The sequence below is a fragment of the Macaca thibetana genome, chromosome 12 (genome assembly GCF_024542745.1).
Source record: "Macaca thibetana thibetana isolate TM-01 chromosome 12, ASM2454274v1, whole genome shotgun sequence".
NCBI classification, from domain to species: domain Eukaryota; kingdom Metazoa; phylum Chordata; class Mammalia; order Primates; family Cercopithecidae; genus Macaca; species Macaca thibetana.
Window position 1 is genome coordinate 60856629 of NC_065589.1, and position 22435 is coordinate 60879063.

The 22435-nt window shown below is 35.2% G+C and overlaps 2 protein-coding genes across 5 annotated transcripts in view; one reads left to right on the top strand and one right to left on the bottom strand.

Annotated features, from left to right (window-relative positions):
- NEUROD1 (neuronal differentiation 1) overlaps positions 1 to 22435 on the top strand; it is a 1109848-nt gene that overhangs the window by 722736 nt on the left and 364677 nt on the right. The gene's annotated exons all lie outside the window — the stretch shown is intronic.
- PPP1R1C (protein phosphatase 1 regulatory inhibitor subunit 1C) overlaps positions 1 to 22435 on the bottom strand; it is a 141557-nt gene that overhangs the window by 71200 nt on the left and 47922 nt on the right. The window lies entirely within an intron of this gene.

Genomic DNA, 22435 nt, shown 5'->3' on the forward strand with positions numbered 1-22435 from the left:
TGTGCGGAGTGGTGAGGTGGAGGAAGAGATGCTTACACATGCCCCTTCCACAGCAGGAAGATGTTCTGGGCTGGGTTTCTTTTTCACTTTGTCACCTACATTGTATGGCATCTGCCTCTTGACCTAGTTCCCCTTTCCTGATCCTTATGCTAGGCCCAAGGCTCAAAGACTAACCCCATGATCCAAAAACTGAATGAGAAGTTCATCAAAGAATATCTGCTTAAAGACAATGATGTAGATCTGTATTGACATAAAAATATATGCCATGTAAGTGAAAAATATTTCAAAACTAAATGAATGGTATTTTTATTTAATAAAGGATAGATATATGTAGATAGAGTGATACATATATGCATAGAAGACTACCCAATATGTTAACTGTAGTTATCCTGAGGTGACTGAATAACATATTCTGTTTTATCCCTAACTGTACTGCTTTTCTTTTTATAATGAGCATGTATTACTTTTATAACAAAAAGCAGTATATATGTATATATGTGGATATATATACACACAAATATATACATATATGTAGTATAATTTCTCTATAAATCCAACCATGCATGAAGTTGGTATTTCATATAGTAAGAGAACAAACTGACTAAACAGCTAGAATGGGAATAGTATATGGAACCATTGTTTATTCTAATCTGATATCTTGGTTACTAAATGTTAAAAAGTTATGGAAACTTCTGATAAATTGTACTTTCTTTATATAAGGGAGGACAGACAGTTTAGTGTGGCAATCACAAGTGTCTGATGCAATAACTGTAAGTATGTGGGGCATTTTCAGGCAGCTATGAATATATTAAATTGAACAATCCTGTCTGCAACATTTTTTTGCTATCACAAAATATCAAATATGATCCACTGTAACAATGTGGTACTGTGATCCATTGGATTATTAAATACCAGTGGGGTTTCTTAATATTTTGCTTTTGATTAGGAATTTACAAAATCCAACCCAGGACCTATAACTTTATGTTTTAGAAACACAATGGGATCTGATCATTCAGATTTTTACTTTTCCTACTGTCTCACTACAACACCCACTAAACCAGTGTTTTCCCAAGGCAACTATGAGGGCTTCACTTATTAAATATTTCAATGAAAAAACGTTTGTTCTGCTGTTGCTGTTGAGTTATGCTTATTAAATTATCTATGTTGCGAAGGCAAGGATTAAAAAAATCAGTCTTATATTCTTGTCTTGAAATTGAAAAGTGAAAATTAAATAACTCACTTTTCAGGTAACATTGACTCAGACAAAAGTACAAGGGAAGCCAACAACAGATCATAGTTTTCTTGAGATTCACTGATTTAAATGTATTTCTATTTTTCTTAATAGATTGTTACTAAATTGGGGAGGTTAATGTTTTCTGCTTCCCAAGAAGCTCATATAGACACACATGCATGCACACACACACCGTGCACATCAGCACATGCAATGGGACCACAGACCACCACAAATACAGTTTCTCTCTAATTTGTACCAAGAAGGTTATAACCAAAGGAGAAGACTCCCAAAATATATGCAAGTCTTGCCAGCTCTTTACATAAAAACATAAAAATGTCCTCAATAATATCTCCTTTCTTTTTCCTCAGGGCCTCAAATTCTGACCCCATTGGCAGTCTCAGAAGTCTTTAGGAAACTGGATAGCACATGAAACATAAGAATATACCCCTGTCTTCAAATATTGTTTAGCTCTCTCATCAAACCAGAAAAAAAAATACTATTTTGGAGTAGGGTTGAACAAAATCAGTTTATTAGCAGATTATCCATTATCAAAAAATATAAATTTTCTGAAAGAGGCTTTTGTAGCTACTCCAGCCATATCTTGTCTATATTTCTCCATTTCTCAAGGACCACTTAGTCTGAAAGAAGAAATTTCTTGGTTTGGAAGGAAAATGTAAAACTCATTTAAAAAAACATTTTAAGAAATGTTGTCATCATTAAAGATGAAGATAGAAACAGAAATTTCTGTTTTGAGTATTGATTAGTTAGAATACTCTTAGGATATTTAAATTCATGAAAGGAACAGGACAATGAGAATGCATGTGGATACACACATAAACTATAAACACCCAGTGTCTCCTTGTCTTAGTCAATGATATCTCATTCAATTTTGGAAAACTAGTTGTAATAAAAAATTAAGTGCCTACAAAAATGAAGTGTAAGAGCAAAGGAAACACGAAGAACATTGTCAAAAAAACAAGGAAAAGTCAACTATAATAGAATGAGAACTGTAAGTACTAAGAAATGGGCAGAATGCACAGACAGAACACTAAGGAAAACCTAAAGAGCCATGGTTGAGGCTGGCAGAAAAATCTGTCTTGGAGAAAGCACTGGAGAGCATACATGATATCTAATACTGTTTCTTCCATTTGTCTGTCATGACCACACTTAAGCCAAGTAAAATTCCTGAAATACAGAGTTTTCCTCATGTGTGAAATGGAAAAGAGGAGGAATGATAATTCTGACTCTGCCTTCCTCGTTTTCTCATAGTTTGTTTTGAGAAATAAAAAAAATGAAAAAATGAGAGCACAATTTCCCACTCCTTAAGTACAGACTATAACTTCCTTCCAAAGAGTGCAGTATGGAAAAGGAGCAGGAGGAAATGAGTCTCTTTATGGTGGGGAAACTTAATTCTGCCAGGTGACCAAGGTCAACACAAGTCATAATTTGTGTTGATCCCTTGATACGATGCTATGAAGGTGGGACTTTATATCAATGATCCTCCTCCTCAAACCACTTAAGCCCAGTCTAGTCATGAGAAAAGCATCAGATAAATTCCAAGACAAGGGCATTGTACAAGATTGCTGACCAGTACTCTTCAAAACTGTCAAGGTCATGAAAAACAAGAAAAGTCTGAGAAATTGTCATAGCCAAGAGGAGCCTAAGGAGACATGATAATTACATGTAATGAGGTACCCTAGATGGGATTCTGGAACAGAAAAAAGGGCATTATAAAATTATCTCAATAAACTATGGATTTCAATTAATAAAAAATACATCATTATTGGGTTATTAATTGTAACAAATAGTAATGACTTAGAATATTAAGAATAGGAAAACTATGTGTGAGGAAGGTGCTACATGGGACTCAATGTGCCCTCTGTTTAATTTTTCTGTAAATCTAAAACTCTTTAAAAATTAAGCCCATTAATAAAAACATGAAAAATAAAAAAATCACTAAATACAAATAAGTAACCCTAAGAGTACATTTTTTTCTTACTGTCAGAATTCTGTGTGTATTTTGAAGAGCAACAGAGAGTGATGATTAGAAAGTAGGCAATGTAACTAAAAACAAGGTCATGAAAATATCATTTTAAATTATTACATAGGGCCAATTAAACAGATACAAGGAAAGGCAAGAGTGAGCTTACAAAGAGAATATTTCAAAGTTTAGTTGAAGTTGTTGAAAGCTGATGCAAGTAAAAATGTGTTAGAGGAAAAAATGAGGAGTTAAACAATTTTCAAATAAGTCCATAATAATGGGAGCACTTTTCCTTGATTTATTTACTGACTGAATGTGGGGAGATAATGGAACAAAGTATAAAATAAAATACCACTAGTATCTGTTTGATTATACATATCCCCCAGCTTGCTGCTTCTGTGCATTTATCCCCCATATCCAGAAAACTCCTGCCTTCATACCAAATACTACTATCCCTCAGAGTTCTGTTCAAATGGCATTTCCTCTGAGAAATCTTTCCCAATTCATGTCTCCCCTATGCTCAATTGGAACTCATCTCTTCCCCAACCAACACCCACAGCACTTCCTTTACTCCTGTCTCATAGAACTCATCACCATATACCCTATATCATGTCCATTAGTGTTTTTATCTCCCCAGGCAACCTGTAAAAGAATGAGGATTATCCTCCATGTTTGACTTTTCCACACCTCTAAGCACAATAGCAAAGCTGGCACACAATAACAACCTGTCAAATAAATTTATCTTAATGCCTGTGTTTCATAAAACCAGACCATCTGTTTGCTGTTTCTCTGTATTCCAAATTACAATAGTAGTGCAATTATTTGCTCACAGTAGGTGCTAAATAAATACTTTTAACAATTTTTAAGTGTTCAGTTTGCAAACTTTTTAAGGCAGAATCCATCACTTCCATTTTTAAAAATCATTTTACTAGGTTCAAATGCTACAGACACTCAAATTCTTATAAATATTGCCTAAGTAGCTCAAAGGGAATCTTAGAGGAAAAATAAGGATGTATGAATTCCCTCTGTTGGTTTCTAGAGATTGGGAAGATATCTATTTCAAGGACAATATGTATAAGACAAATTAAAAATAAGTGGTAGGCAAGGTCAAATCAGATATATAATTTTATAGAAACTAGCCTTAGACAATAACTAAAACCATGGAAATGAATAATTTATTCAGGATATTGGCTGCTAAAGAGCACTGACCCATATATAGAATGCTTTGGTAAGAAGAGACTCAGTTTCTTAGACTAAACTCCAAAGATACAGACTTTTGATGAATTTAGATAACAGAGGGTCACTTGAGTCTTCATTTTAGGCAGCTATTTTGGAAATGTGAGGGAAAAAGTCAGTTTAGTGGAAATTGGAGGACTTCCAATAGAAACAGTCTTGTAAGTTCATGCTTTGAAGACTCTTCTGCTCAAAAGCAATAGCAATGGCAGATTAAATACAAAAAGAGATGACTAAAAAGATAAAGCCACAGTTGAAAATTAGTTAAACATCTCCAAGGACCATAAATACAAGAAAAGCAAAATGCAATAAGCAGGTTGGAAACCATGGGCCTGAAAGTCTTTAGATCCAGAAGTTGACCAAGGCAACTAGAACTTCTAATCTCTCAGCTGAACTGACTTTGTGTGAAAGAAGTGACAAAGGCCAGACTTGCTGCCTGGAAGTGGAAGCAGGGATCTCTCATCTGTGTTGAGAAAAGGCACTGATCTGTGTATCCAGTGAGATGGGAGAAAGTGGACATCTTAGAACAAGCCACCACAAGCTAGCTAATTGCCTCTGCTTTACTTCTAGTATCATCATAAAACAGGAGTCCTTGATGTCCCACTTACGATCTCATTCCAGATGAAAAGTATATATAGTACTGAATACAGAAAGACTCAAGAACATTAACAAGGAAGAATGAGCATAAAGGAGAGAAAATTTCCACTCACAAGGAGTTGAAAATTAAAATTTCGAGACATAAGAAGAAAAGGAAAATTATTTTTTAGGAATACTGCTTAAAAAGCAAGAGGAATATGAATTCTTCCAGGTGAAATGAAAACATCAGAGCAATCTGAAAACATCAGGGCAGTTTTAAAATGTCTCTAAAATGTATATATTTTGGACTTACAAAGAGATGAAGAAGAAAGCATAATTTCTCATGAGAAATCATGAAGCCAGAAGGAAGCAGCACAACAGTTTCCAAGTACTGAACAAAATGAATTATCAACTGTAGAATTCTACATTCAGTAAAATCATCCTTTAGCAATGAAAGAGAAATAAAGTTTTTCTTTACCCACCATCAGACAAAGGAAACCAAGAGAATTTGTCACTAGCAGATATACCCTCACTAGCAGATGTACCCTAAATGAATGGCAAAGGAAATCCTCTACAACCAGAAGAAAAATGATTGAAAAAAGGAGTCTTAGAACAACAGGAAGAAAAGAAGAATAATGAAAAAAGCAAAAATGTGAGTAAATATCATAGATTTTGCTACCTCTCTTGAGTTGTTTACATTATGTTTGACAAGTAGATAAAAAATTATGGTTCTCAACCTATATAGAGGGAATATTTAAGATAATCATATAAGTAAGAGATGGTAAAGAGACTTAGAGGGAAGTAAAGACACTTAGAGGGAAGTTTCTGTACTTTACTCTGATAAAAGTTGGCACCAGCAAACTGTGATAAGTATGTATGCATAATAGCACAATTGCTAAAAATCCATACAAAGAGATAAACTAAAAAATGTTATAGATACATCAAAACGGAATTATAAAACTGTTCAAGTAACCTAGGTGAAGATTAAAAAAATATATAAAGGAGAAACAAAAAACAAAGTGACAACTGGAAAACTAAAGTGGTAGATGTAAGTCCTACCATATCAGTAATTATATTAAATATAAATGGCCCAAATAAACCAATTAAAAAACACACTGGGCCAGGTGTGGTGGCTCATGCCTGTAATCCCAGCACTTTGGGAGGCCAGGGCAGGCCAATCGCCTGAGGTCAGGAGTTCAAGACCAGCCTAGCCAACATGGTGAAACCCTGTCTTTACTAAAAATACGAAAATTAGCCAGGTGTGGTGGCATGCACCTATAATTCCAGCTACTGAGGAGGCTGAAGCAGGATGGTCACTTGAACCCAGGAAGCAGAAGTTGCAGTGAGCCGAGATCATACCACTGCACTCCAGCCTGGGTGACAGCAAAACTCTGTTTCAAAAAGAAAAACAAACACACACACACACATACACACACACACACATTGGTACAGTGGATAAAAATCAAAATAACCTAACTATACACAAGGGCATTATGTTGAGTGAAAAAAAAAAGCCAATTTCAAAAGGTCACATACTGTGTAATTCAATTCATATAACATTTTTGAATGACATTTTGTTATTCAAGATGGAGAAGAGATTAGTGGTTGCCAGGGATCAAGAATAGTGAGATGAGGAAGGAGTGGGTATAACTGTAAAGTAGTAGCAAGAGGGAGATCTTTGTGGTGATGGAATAATTCCATTTGATTGCCATAGTAGGTATGCAAATCTACGCAAGTGATAAAATGCCATCAAACTATAAGCACACATGTACTCACTCATGTCAATTTTATGGTTTTGTTATTGTACTGTAAATGTTACCATTAGAGAAAACTCAGTGAAAGGAACCAGGAACCTCTCCAGGCTATGTTTAAAACTTTCTGTGAATCTTTTATTATTTCCAAATTAAAAGTTAAAAGAAACAAATTATGTCAACAAAAATTTGAGATTGGAAATAATTTAAGAAAAAATTAATAAATCAAAAATATTACTGAGAAATTTACCCAAATCCAATACCAAAAGATAAAGATATAAAATACATGAAACAATGGTTAACAGACATAAGGAAGAGATTAAGAATCTGGCCAGGCGCGGTGGCTCATGCCTGTAATCCCAGCACTAATCCCAGAGGAAAATACAAAATTAGCCAGGCATGATGGCAGGCACCTGCAGTCCCAGCTACTCAGGAGGCTGAGGCAGGAGAATCGCTTGAACCTGGGGGCGGAGGTTGTGGAGAGCCGAGATCACGCCATTGCACTCCAGCCTAGGCAACAAGAGCAAAACTCCATCTCAAAAAAATAAATAAATAAATAAAATAAAAAGTAAATAAATAAATAAAAATCTGCAAAAAACATATAAAAGAGCAGATTTAGAATGAGAGGCTAAAAGAAATGTTAGAAAATGTTTTATAAGTGAAGAGATACATAAATATTATAAATAAAACAGATGCCAAGAAAGTTAATGAAAATAACCCTACACCCAGACCATAGAAGTAAAAGTTTATAACATCACATTTAAAAAGAAATCTTGAGGGTAACAAGAGCTAGAAAGGACAATTATTAACTGTGGGAAAATCTCACCTGCAATAACAAATGGCAAAGGCAAAGCCATGGAAGTAAACAAAACTATTTTTTTCTACCCACTAAGTTGTATTCAAAAAGGATACAGCCATTTTCAGACAATTGAAAAAGATCAATCATTACAATGACTTTTATTTTATCAATGAATAAAATCGATGTATATTTATACATTCCAGAGTGTTTAAAAATAAAAGATCAACTATTCATTCAAAGTGAATGAAACAAATATTTGTACATTTTATAAATCCTTTAGCTGAAAACATTTTTCACCGCAACTAGATTATACATCTCCAGACAGAATGGAAGAGGGAGGAAACTGTAGACAATTGTTTCCAAACCTAATTTTATCCTACTCTAAGAGCAGAATTGGTTTATTTTTCTTACTAATATCTTTCTTGAACAGATGAAATTATCAAGATAAAAGTCCTTTCTTTTAAAAACATACACTTTTGTGCAATAAGCTTGTTTTTCTTGGTTCCAAAATAACTTCAAAATAATTTCCTCCTTATTCTGAATTTTTGGAGAGTATCAAAAAAGAGAAAATTTCTTTTTAAAAGGGAAACATATTACTACATTTTATTTAGAATTCAAACATATGATTTTTTTTTCTTGGCTCACTCATTCTGGAGCTACTCTAATGAGCTGACAGGAAGTCAGTCTATTTTAGTCATCAGTCAATAAATTATGATATTATTTTATTAAGAACATGTTAATAAAAATTGTATGTTTTGTGATTTCAATTAATTTTATGACAAAAGGTTAAAACACAAATACTAATCCTAAGATTAAGTGGATAATATCTTTTTCTTAATTTACAACAGGGCAGGTTGAGCAGCAAAGTGGCAGCCTGCTATGTTGGGGCGATGGCCTCATTTTCGTCATATTAATGCGAGATACATAAGCAGGTGAGTGTCAGAGGAGAAGGTAGGATTGCGGGCAATCCTAAACCAGTTAGTTAGGTAGAATTCACTGAAATTGAATTAAATTTCTCAAAACCACCATCGCTGTGTGGGATGATATGATACACAAAAGAAATAAACTTGATTATTTCACTTATCAAAGCATTCCTTTGGCATTGTCTAAAAATAACTATTAGCTGATAGAGCCAAGCATCCCTGCTCTAATAGGAGAAAGGAAATTGAGATTTCCCAATATTCTTTTCCTTCCATGGCAGAGACTAGGGTTGTGTTCAATGATACATGTTTTTCTCACCATTTCATTGACACTTTTTTAATCTGATGATTTACTTTTATTCCATCCCTTAAAACTAATCCTAGGAAAGAGCTTAGAGAAATTTCCTGAATTACCTGGAGCAACAAAGAAAGACTAAAAGGTAAGTTTTTAGTTATATTGCTAGCATTTTTTGTTAGATACAATGGTATTTGATACCTTTTAACTTCTATCAAATTTATTATTTAAAAATCATCAATCTACAATTGATGCTTAATAATTTTGTCAAAAATATAAGAAAAATATTCAGTATTAATCACTATATTATCGCGGTTTTTTTTTTTTTTTTTTTTTTTTTTTGAGAAAGAGTCTCACTCTGTCGCCCAGGGGCTGGAGTGCAACGGCACGATCTCAGTGGCTCACTGCAACCTCCACCTCCTGGTTCAAGCAATTCTCCTGCCTCAGCCTCCTAAGAAGCTGGGATTACAGACGTGTGCCAGTATTATCACAGTTTAAAAAAGGGTTTTGTAAAATATTAACTCTCAATCGCCACTAAATCTAAAACATCTCATATATACTTTAATATCAAATAAAAGAAAACAAATGGTTTAACTGTATTTAAAGAGTGGGAATAAATATAGAGAGGTCATTATGTCAATGTTACAATTCACTCTTATGTGTGAGTAAAATTTATGATTAAGAAGTGTTGTGTAATTGTTTTCTAAGGCAGTGGGCGTCACCTAGCACAGCTGTGGAAATTCCACATCTTTTCACACGTACGTTTAAATTGAAAAATAGAGGCCATGTAAGTTTATGAAGTATGGTGATAAAGTAAATTTATGACTGTTTTTTTTTTTAAATGTCTATCAATGGAAATCCCGTAACTGATGTGGTGATAATATTTAGTTGCCAGAAAAAACCATGGCTAAGCCTTAAGAATATTCCCACTTCTCCCTGTATAGGCCTGCACTGGAATGGTCATTCATTAAACTATAGTTTTACACCGGTCGTGGTAAGTATTACTGAAGGCTGATTCTTTATCTCTCCATCTCCTTTAATCTGTAACAAGAGAGTGATCGCTACAGTTCCACAGACTTTAAACACTGGTCAGCATTTAAGTTTTTCTTCCATCTTTCAGGAGGCACTAAGAATATATTTTGCACAGAAAACACTAATAAGATTGCAGAATAAAAGTCTCAATCATGCATATATTCTTTCCCCACTTCTTTTACTCTTCTGTTGAGTTAGTGCTTAAAACAAATACTGCATCTTTCTCCATGAATTTCTTCCATGAAATTCAAAGTATTCAGGTGGGGATAGGTTATTTTCACATCCAGCCTGTGTGTCTCGCTGGATTATGAGAGGCTCAGCTGCTGTCGTTTTGTTTTTCTCTGAAAGCAGGATGTGTTTGATTCCCTTCTTTTTAAAGTTACTCAAGAGAAAATGTTGACTGCTGTGACAAAATCTGGATGAAACTGTAGTTCAATGTGTTCTAAGACTCATACTCTAGGAAATGTATGCAGAGTACACTGAGATTAATAAATGAAGTGGAAAAATCTTCTATATTAAAATGTTTTTCTTTTGAAATTTCTTGTCAATTTTGCATGTGTTTTATACTCTGTTTTTTGCCAAAGTTTAAGTATTGGCTTGTGGATGACAGGTGAACAGATATGATTGAGGTAATATTAGTGTTTAATTTGGCTACGGTCTGGAAGAATCAAACAAATAGGCAAGGCTGTGAGATCAATGGATGACTTATTGCCAGAGTGTGACACTATGATCAGAGAACCAGGTAAGGCTGGCATCTGAGGAGGTAGTCCTGACACTCTGTTCAGAATTAACACATGAACAGAACACACAAGCAGAGGCTTGCAGGGTGGAGAGTGGGCTGCAGAGGCAGCACTTTTGTATCCAAAAGACCAAATTGAAATAAAGTCAGCAGATGGAGTGGAGTTCTGAGAGATAATTTAGTCCTAAAGACCAAAATTAGGCTTTTTAAAGAACAGTACAAGATAGCAAGGTGGTATAAATAGATGGTGAAGATAAACTTCTACGAAATCAAGCATTAGCATCAGAGACACAGCCACTGAGAGCCTGGCTGTGAGAGGAGAATAGTTACTAGAAAACTGAGTAGGAACTATAGGGGATAATCACAAAACTAGGAAAGTAAACAAACAAAAAACTTGCCTTGATATTAAATTTTGAAGTTTTGCTTGAAGTAGTATGGATCAGTTTACAGCAGGTCAATGATATTGCTTAACAGAACTAGAAAAACAGGATAAATTATAAAAGACAGCAAGACCTGACGAAGCAAGAAAACTACAGAGAGCAGAGACATTCAGAGCTCGAGGCTCACAATTCAAATTTGGCCTCTGGCAGAGCACCACTACAGGAGAACAGAAAATCCGCAAGATATTTTGGCAATTGTGTAATACTAGAGTGATAAAATTGAAGACTTCAGGGAATTAAAACATGTAATTTGTCTCTGCCTTAAGATATTTGAGAGTTTCTGAAGCTATACTGGGTGAGTGAATAAATAATATGGAAATCTCTTGAAAATAGAATGTAAATTTTAAAAATACAAAGACCGCAGACGATTAGTTGAAAGGACTAGAAAAGATACAAATCAGAGGTAAACTGAATCGTACTAACACTAAAATCGGGACTTTCCTAGTACAATTTATTATTGGAATACATGATCAGTTTCCTATTCTGCCTCGCAGAGGAAAAGGTAAACCCCTGTATGTTTCGGGGCCTGAAAGAATGCTTAGCATCTCTCTAAGTTTAGTGTTGCACCCCTCTGTGTAATAAGTTGAATAGTATCCCAGTTTGCAGCCAAAAGATTATATTCAGCCAAGGCTGCAAACTGGGACACTATTAAAAACCTTAGTATATTTTCATTAGCTTTTGTTTATAATCTTTTCCTGCACTATTTTGTGGGAAAAAAAATAATTCTGTAGAGAAGTAGCAACAGAGAAAAACAATTTATGGTCCTCCTTTTGAGGTGCCCTTGAAAGTTTTTTTGTTTGTTGGTTTTTTTTTTCTTTGGTTTTGTTTTTTTTGAGATGGAGTCTCATTCTGTTACCCAGCCTGGAGTGCAATGGCATGATCTTGGCTCACGGCAACCTCCGCTTCCCAGGCTCAATTGATTCTCCTGCCTCTGCCTCCTGAATAGCTGGGACTACAGACGCCCACCACCACATCCAGCTCACTTTTGTATTAGTAGAGATGGGGTTTCACCATGTTGGCCAGGCTGGTCTCGAACTCATGACCTCAGGTGATCCGCCTGCCTCCACCTCCTAAAGTTCTGGGATTACAGGCGGGAGCCTCCACACCCGGCCTGCCCCAGAGATTTAATCATAAGGACATCAGTGCTATCTTTGACAGTCTCCGAAGGAATTTACCATCATGTATCTGAAAACAACAGTGAAATCTCAATTATCACATTTCAGTAGATTCTCCATTTTTGTATCCAGCATGTTTCCCATCCAGCTACTCACCAGGCCCAACCCTGCTTAGCTTCCAAGATCAAATGAGATGGGGCGCTTTCAGGATGGTATGGCGGTAGACCGTATCTAACATGTTTGAAGGTAAAATCTCTTTCTTCACAGTGACCTTTGGATTACAACTATTGACTAGGTAATCTACAGTTGAACAATATAAGGAGGGGACAAAAACAAAAATTCCATAGAAGGCTTTAGATCTACTAATTCAAAACAATCATTGACCCATGAGCCTTCAGAATTGAATGGAAATAAATCAAAGAGAAATGAAAGAAATTGTTATGCACAGCTCAATTTCATTTTGCATGTATAGTTGTCGTTTCCTTGTGTTATTAGCATTCTAGCATAGAATCAATCTGTTCAACGTGCCACAGAAATCTATCATGTATTTCTTACCTACAGTAGAGGATTAGAATTATAATTTCTTTTTAGTAGGGCTAAATGCAGTAGGGCTATGAAAAATCTCCTAAGCCAGCTATTGTGAAGCTTGTCTTCCTGACTTATCAAACTCTCCTTTCAAAAATGAGCTCTGTTTATAAGCCCTTTGCTGGGCTGTGTTGAAGGCCTATCATTTGGGGCTTCACGTTAAGCCACTAGGCAGTGGTTTCAGTTGTGTTTTTCTTTGAGTTCTCAGAGTTAGTCAAAACTGGGCTCCAAACTGAAACCACCAGAACAATAAAGTTATATGCACTGGAAAGGGGAATGTGAGGAAAAGAAGAAAATTGGAAGAATAGTTTTACCCTGTTGTGCCAAGATTCACACAGCTGTATTTTTCTTTCAATATTATTTATAGCTTTCCATTTTAAATGATGAAAGTGGGAACATACCTCATTACTTAATATATTTTTATCTCTCTGAACCCCCTAAAATGGCTCATTTTAGGGGATACCAATAAGAACCTGGTATAAGATATTCTCTGTGGAAATAGTGGTGGAAATTACAAAGAAAACACAAGATAGATTATGCTGATTTATTCAAAAAGAACTCTCAACCAGGAATTGTCCCATCTTTCAGGTTGGAAATCTTCCAAACTACCTTTCTGTTTATATTTCTTAATTTCTGCTGCCACTTCCAAGCACAGTAAAAGAAGAGCAGAAAAAGTAGATTATTTGAAACCTCAAGAGTCTGCTTTTCATTAGTATTCTCAAGTTTTAGGAACTCAGTTTCTCTTATAAGACATATTTTATCCTACCACACAACCATTTTATATGAGAACCAAAGAACTATTGCATCATCTTATCAGTTGTGATTTTCAATCACTGGTACATTTTTTTCTGCCTTCTTGGAGTTTGAATTTGCCACGTTTGCTCCAGAAAAATAAGTTGATTCGTTTAATGGATGGGTTTTCTTTGGGGATGACATCAGTTTAAATAGCAATACTTATTCCAGTAATTCTAGTTTTTTTTAAAAAAAATCTATCTTCTTTTGAGAGAATTACCTAGAGAACTGATTGTAAACATACTTTTAACATAACTTTTACAGATTAGAAATAATTATTAGATGTTTGAGGCAATGTTGGAAAACTAATGAAGTAATTATTTAACGTGCATTTAATCCCTTCCCAATAATATATTTTTATGTCATTTTGATATATAGATTCCTTTAAATAGGATTTGAATAATTTAGGTATTAATCATTTTAAAACACTAATATTTCATTTTTCTACCTAAGATATCACAAAAGTATTCTCATCAGAGTCCCCAAATAAAGTCTTATGACCAATTTCTTTACAAGTAAAAGTAGGGGAAATAATTGATGTGAGCATGAGAAAATTATTCAAAGATTAACAATTTGAACGATGATGACAGGAAATTTTGAGAGGATTCACTTTAAACATGGTTCTGAGAGGCAGTGGAATAAGAATAGAATTAGCTGCTTACCACTATTTGAAATATTTAGTTCTCTTTTTACTTCACAGAAATGTTTTCTCTTTTTTTTTTCACGGAGGTCGCTAACATTGACAGTGACTTACTAAATCTGCTTTGTAACTTGCATTAGTCAGCCAGAGCACTTGTAATAGATTTTCATTTCTAGAGAAGATATTGGAATGTAAAGGTAAACTTGTAAAATATTTCTTTATATCTTGTAAATTTAATTACTTGCCATGATTGTCCAACTTAAAATTATTATCAACGTCTTTCTTTTTTTTTTTTTTTTTTTTTTTTGAGACGGAGTCTCGCTCTGTTGCCAGGCTGGAATGCAGTGGTGCAATCTAGGCTCACTGCAACCTCCACCTCCTGGGTTCAAACGATTCTCCTGCCTCAGCCTCCCGAGTATCTGGGATCACAGGCAGACACCACCACGTCCAGCTACTTTTAGTTATTATTATTATTTTTTTTTAGTAGAGACAGCGTTTCACCATGTTGGCCAGGATGGTCTCGATCTCTTGACCTTGTGATCCGCCTGCCTCAGCCTCCCAAAGTGCTGGGATTACAGGCGTGAACCACCGCGCCTTTGAATTGCTAGGTAATAATTTTCTATGACTAATTTGGGGATTATCATTCATGCATACAAACTGAAGCAAAGCTATGTTTAATATTGGGTTTCACAGAGAGTAGAACAGTGGTTACTAGGGACAGGGTAAGGGCAGGGGGAATGGGAAGATATAGGTCAAAGTACAAAGTTGCATTATGTATGATAAATAAGTCTAGAGAACTAATGTACAACAGAAGGTCTAGAGTTAATAATATATTCACACTGGTACTTTGCTAAGAGAGCAGATTTTAGCTACTCTTACCATGAAATAAAGGAGGAAAGGAAGGAAGAAGGTAGGAAGGAAGGAAGGAAGGAAGGAAACGTGGGAGGGGAGAGAAATAAAAAAGTAATGATATGAGATATTTGGTTTGTTAATTTGCTTGACTGTAGTAAACATTTCACTATGTATATGTATGTTAAGGTAAGTATATCAAAACATCATGTTGTATTTTTAAATATATATACAGTAAAAGATAAAATAAAATTAGGTTTCAGTGTATCCTTATAAAGCTAAATATGATTGGACATTTGATAATTTTGAAGCTTTTTTACTTTGATCAAATTGCCAAATCACAGAATTGCTCATTTAAGTCATATTCTTATTTATAGTTATGCTATTTTATATCTTCCATGGATGAGTAATTTATTTTTTCCAAACCCTTTTGCATTTTGAACGGTGTAGATATAACCATTGCAAATTTCAAAATAATTGTATCTGAGTATCACTATTATAAGTATACACTATTATAATTATTAAAATAACATAAAATAAAGCAACATTCTCTTTAACTAGAATTCTGTATAACAAGAGGCAAACTTTTATTTTTTAGTTATAGATGGAAAATTTATTCTTAAAATCACAAGATGTTACTGTACACATTAAACACATATGGATGATCTGTTTATAAACAAAGTGGTAATCTTTTCATGGCTTAATCAACTGAAGGCATCCTATCATCAATGAAAGACTTTTTTTTTGTTACTAACCGAGAAGTCAATGGAACAATATCCTTAAAATCCTATTTCACGTTCTATAACTTTTTATCAACTTGAAAAATACAGAAGTTAGTTTCTGTCACTTGATCATCTGAAACAAACATTCACTTCTCATCCTAAATAACATGCCTCAAAAAAACCAATGCTTCATTTATTGAGTTTTAAAGATTTATGGATTAAATATCTGTGTAATTGGATTCTGTTTTCAGCTCTTGGGGTTTTTACCTATCCTGAAAATCTTAACCTTCATGTAGTTTCTCAATTTTCTTGTCTCAAATGTAATTTACTTGAGGGTTGCACAGTGTGTTCTAAAATGCAGGGATTATTTCTAGTAGCTATATGGAAGAACTGTGAAAGGACAGACCTGTAACAAGTACCAGCTCAATATGTTTGGCACCAAGTTCAGACAGGAAAATGGAATATACATATATCTATAGCTAGAGAGACAGAAAGATGAAGGAAAAGGAGTTTTATCTTTGTATAAGTCTTAAACTAAACCATTTTTTTCTTATAATGGTGACATAAGAGAAAAATAGAATAAAAACACATTTAAATGCAGTTTGTAGATTAACGCCTATGGTAGTCTGTGTCTTATATGTAAGATTGTTTGTCACCATGGATCAAAATGTGTCCAATATTTTAACAATAATTTATTGCACATATACTCAGTGCTATGCATCCTTTTAGGAACTGAGGTCCAACCCTCCTGGGGAGTTTAAACTCTATCGAAAAAGACAGATGATTAAAAAGCAACCACAGTACAGTATGATAAATAAGGGCTGCAACAGAGGAAGCACAGAGTGTGGGGGAAGTATATATCAGGGGCATCTATCTTATCATTTTTTTCCTTAAAGGAAATAAATATTTATAAGCTTGCTGCTGAGATGGCCAGCAAAGGTGAGTGGGCAAGGAAGATGGGTAGGGTAAGACTGGAGATGAGAAAAGATCTTCATCAGATGAAACAGCTTGTGGGAATGTCCCTGAGCTGTGAGAGAGCACGACGTTTTTAAGAAATTAGAAAAAGCTCAAATATTTGGACTATAGAATGCCAGGGTTGAGTTCAGAGAAAGGGTTGAAGATTTAGTAAGACTAGATGATTCAGGGATTTGAAACTGTATGAAGAAGTTTGTAGTTTATTCCAAAAGTGATGGAAAACCAATGTAGGGTTTTAAACAGAAAGAGGCATGATCAGATTTCTTTCGTAGAATGATCATTCTGACAGTTATGTGTAGAATGAATTGGAGGAGTCCATCCTGGATACAGGTAGCTCAGTTAGGAAGACATTGCAGTTATTCAGGTGATGGATGATGAAGGTTGAAACAGGTGAGAGAGATGCTTAAGAGAAAGAAAGGACTTGACTTGCACACTGACTCGACGTGGGTGAGGGTGGGGAAATGGGTGACAGGAAAAGTGAGTCAAACATTATATCCAGTTTCTGGTGTAGATTTTAAGTTCATGGAATTGTTCATATTGTTGTACTTACTGATTATCCAAGTATGTAGAATTCAGTTACAGTCACTCTCAGGAGTGAAAGCAGAGCTGAAGACACAGATTTGGGAGTCTTCAGCATCTAGGTTGTCAATAAAGCCATGAGAAAGGATGACAATGCCCAGGAAGAGGGTGGAGGACTAGAGAAGTAGAGGGCCAAGGTAGCAACTCTAAGTAATAGCAACAGATAAGGAATAGACTGCAGGGAAGAGGCCTGTAAAAAGATACAAGAGAAGCCAAGGATTCGAGGGGAAACCTCATGGTAACCTATACAACTTACATCAGCGTCATTCTTCAGGGTATGCTTGAAGTTGTCCTGGATCAGCTACTCCACATTTGCATGAGTGGCACATGTGTAAACTGCTTACACATGGCGTGCTGTTTAGGTAGATTATTTGTATCATACCGTGTCTGGGCACATATGTGGTAAAAAAAAAAAAAAATAGATACTTTATAGAGTTTTCTCCTATTTTTTTTTCACGTTTTATGCTCGATTTCAACATGAATGACATTATGGCAGATCAATCAGATATTCTTTTGCTTGTAATTTTGCTTATTAAAGTTTTTAAAGCAGTATTTTGAGTTCAGTATATAATAACCATATTTCAGACCTTTTGAGGAGGTTTGGCAGGAGGTTGAGGGTATCACAAGACTCTCTGGAAATCTGTTCTTGTAAAATAAAATTTTGGTGGTTTAAGAAAATAATTCAGGAACAGATGGATCAAATTTACTTCCACATACATGAATTTGAATACGAAGTGGTTGACCAAATGCATTTTGCATTCATCTAAATATAATTCTGTGAGTACTGACCTGGCAAAAAATGCTGAGTTGTGTGTTCTTTTGCTTTTCTAATATTTGGCCATTATGTTGTAATAGTCAATTTTAAAAAAAATTTTCTGGCAGCTCATTGTTTTCAGTTGCTTACATATTTTTAAGGTTAAGGACAACGTTATTAAACAAATATTGTTGTTCAAGTTTCTTAAGAATTCTTATTGTAGCAGATGTTTCAGATGCCTTGTGTCCAGAAAGGTCCACAATCATCTCTGGTTGACTGAACCTATCTCATTTTCTGTCGTTCTCCTAAAGCTAATACCTCCAGCTTCCCTGGTACCTTTTAATGTGACTTGGTTTCAGTACCACGTTTTCCTGTTTGTCTCATGACTTGATGCCACCTCTTAAAAGCTGGTGCACAGAACTGAACACAACATTCCAGACCAAGGGATAAGGCATTACAATTCTGCTATTGTAGCAGAGGACTAATATGATCTTGTTTACTTCATTCCACCTCAACTTCATGCCACATGCATGTTCCCTCTTTCTACCTAGGGCATTCTCTGACTCTAGGAGAATCAAATGCAGGTGAAGTTAATGCTCTTGGGGGACAGTTCACAACCAATAGAGGACTGATGCCCGCGAGTGAAAACTTCAGCCTCCTGTTCTTCAGGTTGGCAGCCGCAGCAAGGCAGGCTAGATGCCTCTTAGGAGGTCCCAACATAGTCAAGCCTTCATTTCACAGCAATGACCTTGATAATGAGTCTTTTATTTCCTCCTTCTCTCACTTATTCTTGCTTTCTGAAACTCTATCCCAGATAAAGTACTTCCATCCAAAGCCTTTTCACAGTCTCTGCATTCCAGAGACTCTAAGTCATTCATTTTTCATATTTATCTGTGACATGAAATAATACATCCTTGAACTTCACTGAACAAAGATCAAGAAGTATTTATTCTTCTTTTATGTTAATTGAAATTTTACCAAATTAGTAGGGTAAAAAAAGGAGTCATACTTTCTATTCTATTCCAGGAAATCTCCTTCAGTGAATACAACTACATAATTCAATTATTACAATTCAACATGAATAAGATGTGTTAAATACAACATATACTGACAAGTAAGTGGAAGAGAAGGAGTTACGTACATAGAAAAGGAAAAAGTATGACTGACCCTGATTACAAGAAGTTCAAAAAATAGTTGGAAAAATGGGATACAAACACATGTAGGAAATAACCACATATTAGATCAAAGGAATGTAGATAAATACATTATAAATTAAACTTTAAGCACTATAAAGCTGCCAAAAGCAGAATAAACAGTCAAAGGTTATCAATTTGGGGAAGGAAGCAAACATGACAAAATTTTGTTGCTGGATAAAGGGCAACTATATGAACGCATGAAGGAATATATGGACATATGTTATATGATCCCTTTGGTCTACTATGATAATTTTTTTGTTTTTCTTTTCTTATTTTTAACCTTTTATGATTGTATTTTCTTAGTGCATACAGTTTATATACCAAAAGTGGCTACATTTGGGACAATTTTTTTTTTTTTTTTTTTGAGACGGAGTCTTGCTGTTGTTGACCTGGGCTGGAGTCAATGGTGTGACCTCAGTTCACTGTAACCTCCGCCACCCAGTTCCAGCAATTCTCCTGCCTCAGCCTCCCAAGTAGCTGGGATTACAGGAGCCTGCCACCATGCCTGGCTAATTTTTGTATTTTTAGTAGAGACAGAGTTTCACCATGTTGGCCAGGCTGGTCTCAAACTCCTGACCTCAGGTGATCCACCCACTTCGGCCTCCCAAAATGCTGGGATTACAGGTGTGAGCTATAGCACCTGGCCTGGAACAATTTTTAGTAAGAGAAGTGCTTCATATAAAATTCATATCTAATGTCAATGACATATTCCATTTTTTAAAATTGTGAAGAAACTTAGATTAAAACACATCCAATGCAATTTCTATAAAAATATCAACATTATTTTTCACAGAATTAGAAAACAACAACCCTAAAATTCATATGGAAACAAAAAGGAGCTTGAAGAGCCAAAACAATCCTACACAAAATGAACAAATCTGGACGTATCGCATTACTGGAATTCAAATTATTCTACAAGGCTATAGTTACCAAAACAACATCTTACTGGTATAGAAGTAGATACCCAGACCAATGGAACAGAATAGAGAACCCAGAAAGCCAGTTACAACCAAATGATCTTTGACAAAGCATACAAAAACATAAACTAGGGACAAGACACCCTATTCAATAAATGGTGCTGGGAAAACTGGCAAGCCACATGTAGAGAAATAAAACTGGGTCCCTATCTCTCACCATATATAAAAATCAAGCCAAGATGGATCAGAGTCTTAAATCTAAGACCTGAAGCCATACAAATTCTAGAAGATAACGTAGGAAAAATTCTGTAAGACATTAGCCTAGGCAAAGAATTCATGACTAAGACCCCAAAAGGAAACGCAACAAAAACAAAAATACATAAATGGGATATATTTAAACTAAAAAGCTTCTACACAGCAAAAGAAATAATCATCGGAGTAAACAGAAAACCCATGGAATGGGAGAAAATATTTGCAAACTATGCATCCAACAAACGACCAATATCCAGAATCTACAAGGAACTCAAACAAATCAGCAAGAAAATAAATAAATAATCCCATTAAAAAGTGGGCAAATGACATGAATAGGCAGCTCTCAAAAGAAGACATACCAATGGCCAATAAATGTATGAAAAAAATGCTCAATATCACTAATCATCAGGGAAATGCAAATTGAAACCACAATTAGATACACCTTACTCCTGCAAGAATGACCACTATCAAAAAGTCAAAAAACAATAAATGTTGGTATGGATGTGGTGAAAACGGAATGCTTAAAAGCTGCTAGTGGGGATGTAAACTAGTGCAACCTCTATGGAAAACAGTATGGAGTATTTTCAAAGGACTAAAAGTAGATTTACCACTTGATCTAGCAATCTTACTACTGGGTATCTACCCAAAGGAAAATAAGTGAATATATCAAAAAGCACCCACATGCATATGTTTATTGTTGCACAATTCACAATTGCAAAGATATGGTACCAACCTAAGTGCCCATCAACTAATGAGTAGATAAAGAAAATGTGGTATACATACACCATGGAATACTACTCAGCTGTAAAAAGAATGAAATAATGTCTTTTGCAGCAACTTGGATGGAGCTAGAGGTCATTATTCTGAATGAAGTAACTCAGGAATGGATAAAACAAATATTGTACATTTTCCTTTACAAGTGGAGGTAAGCTATGGATACACAAAGGCATACAGAGTGATATAATGGACTTTGGAGACTCAGAATTGGGAGAGCATGAGGGGGATGAGGGTTTAAAAACTACATATTGGGTACAATGTACACTACTCGGATGTCAAATGCATTAAAATCTCAGATTTCACCACTATACAATTCATCTATGTAACCAAAAACCCCTTGTGCCAGGAGTGGTGGCTCACACCTGTAATCTCAGCACTTTGGGAGGCCAAGGTGGGTGGATCACTTAAGCCTGGGAGTTCAAGACTTGTCTGGGCAACGTAATGAGATCTTAGCTCTACAAATACACAAAAAAATTAGCTGGGCATCGTGGCACACGCCTATAGTCCCAGCTGCTTAGGAAACTGAGGTTGGAGAATTACCTGAGTTGGGAAGGTCGAGGCTGCAGTAAGCCGTGAACATACCACTGCATTCTAGCCTAGGAGACAGAGTGAGATCTGTCTCAAAAAACAAAAAACAACAACCCAAAACCCACTTGTCCTCCAAAAGCTACAAAATGAGACTTCTCTAACACGAAGCTGGTTTCAGCAATACCATTTGCAGATTACCTCTATGACACTTTCAATCAAAATTATATGGAACAATCCAAGATGACAACATAGGAAAGGAATTCAAAATAGGCCAATAACAAGTTCATACTTCTCATCCCAGTGGAAATACTTATTCTGCTTAATAACAACAATAGAAAAGGAGATCAATACTTACATAAATTGAAAAGTAAATATTGCAATATTATGGACAAATAAAGAGTATACAAGTTTAGAATTGTGTGGAAGAACATAAAGGACATCTACTCCAAACTCGTATTCAAAGCAAGGATCCTTTCTGTGTGTCTTAACAGACTGTCTTTCAAAACAACTTACACAGTTTAAATAAAAGGGAATGAATTAAGGACTTTTGAGACAATCTCTTATAAAAAATGAAATAAAATAACCATTAGAAAATTATCTTCTGTTCTGAGCTAAAATCTACCTCCCTGGAGCTTCTGCCCACATCCTTGTTACTTATGGCAGTTGATGATTCTTAAAAGCTGATTCTTAGAACTGAGCACTACATTCCTGATGAGGGTATGTCACAGCTCTCTTAATGTCACAAAGGACTGCA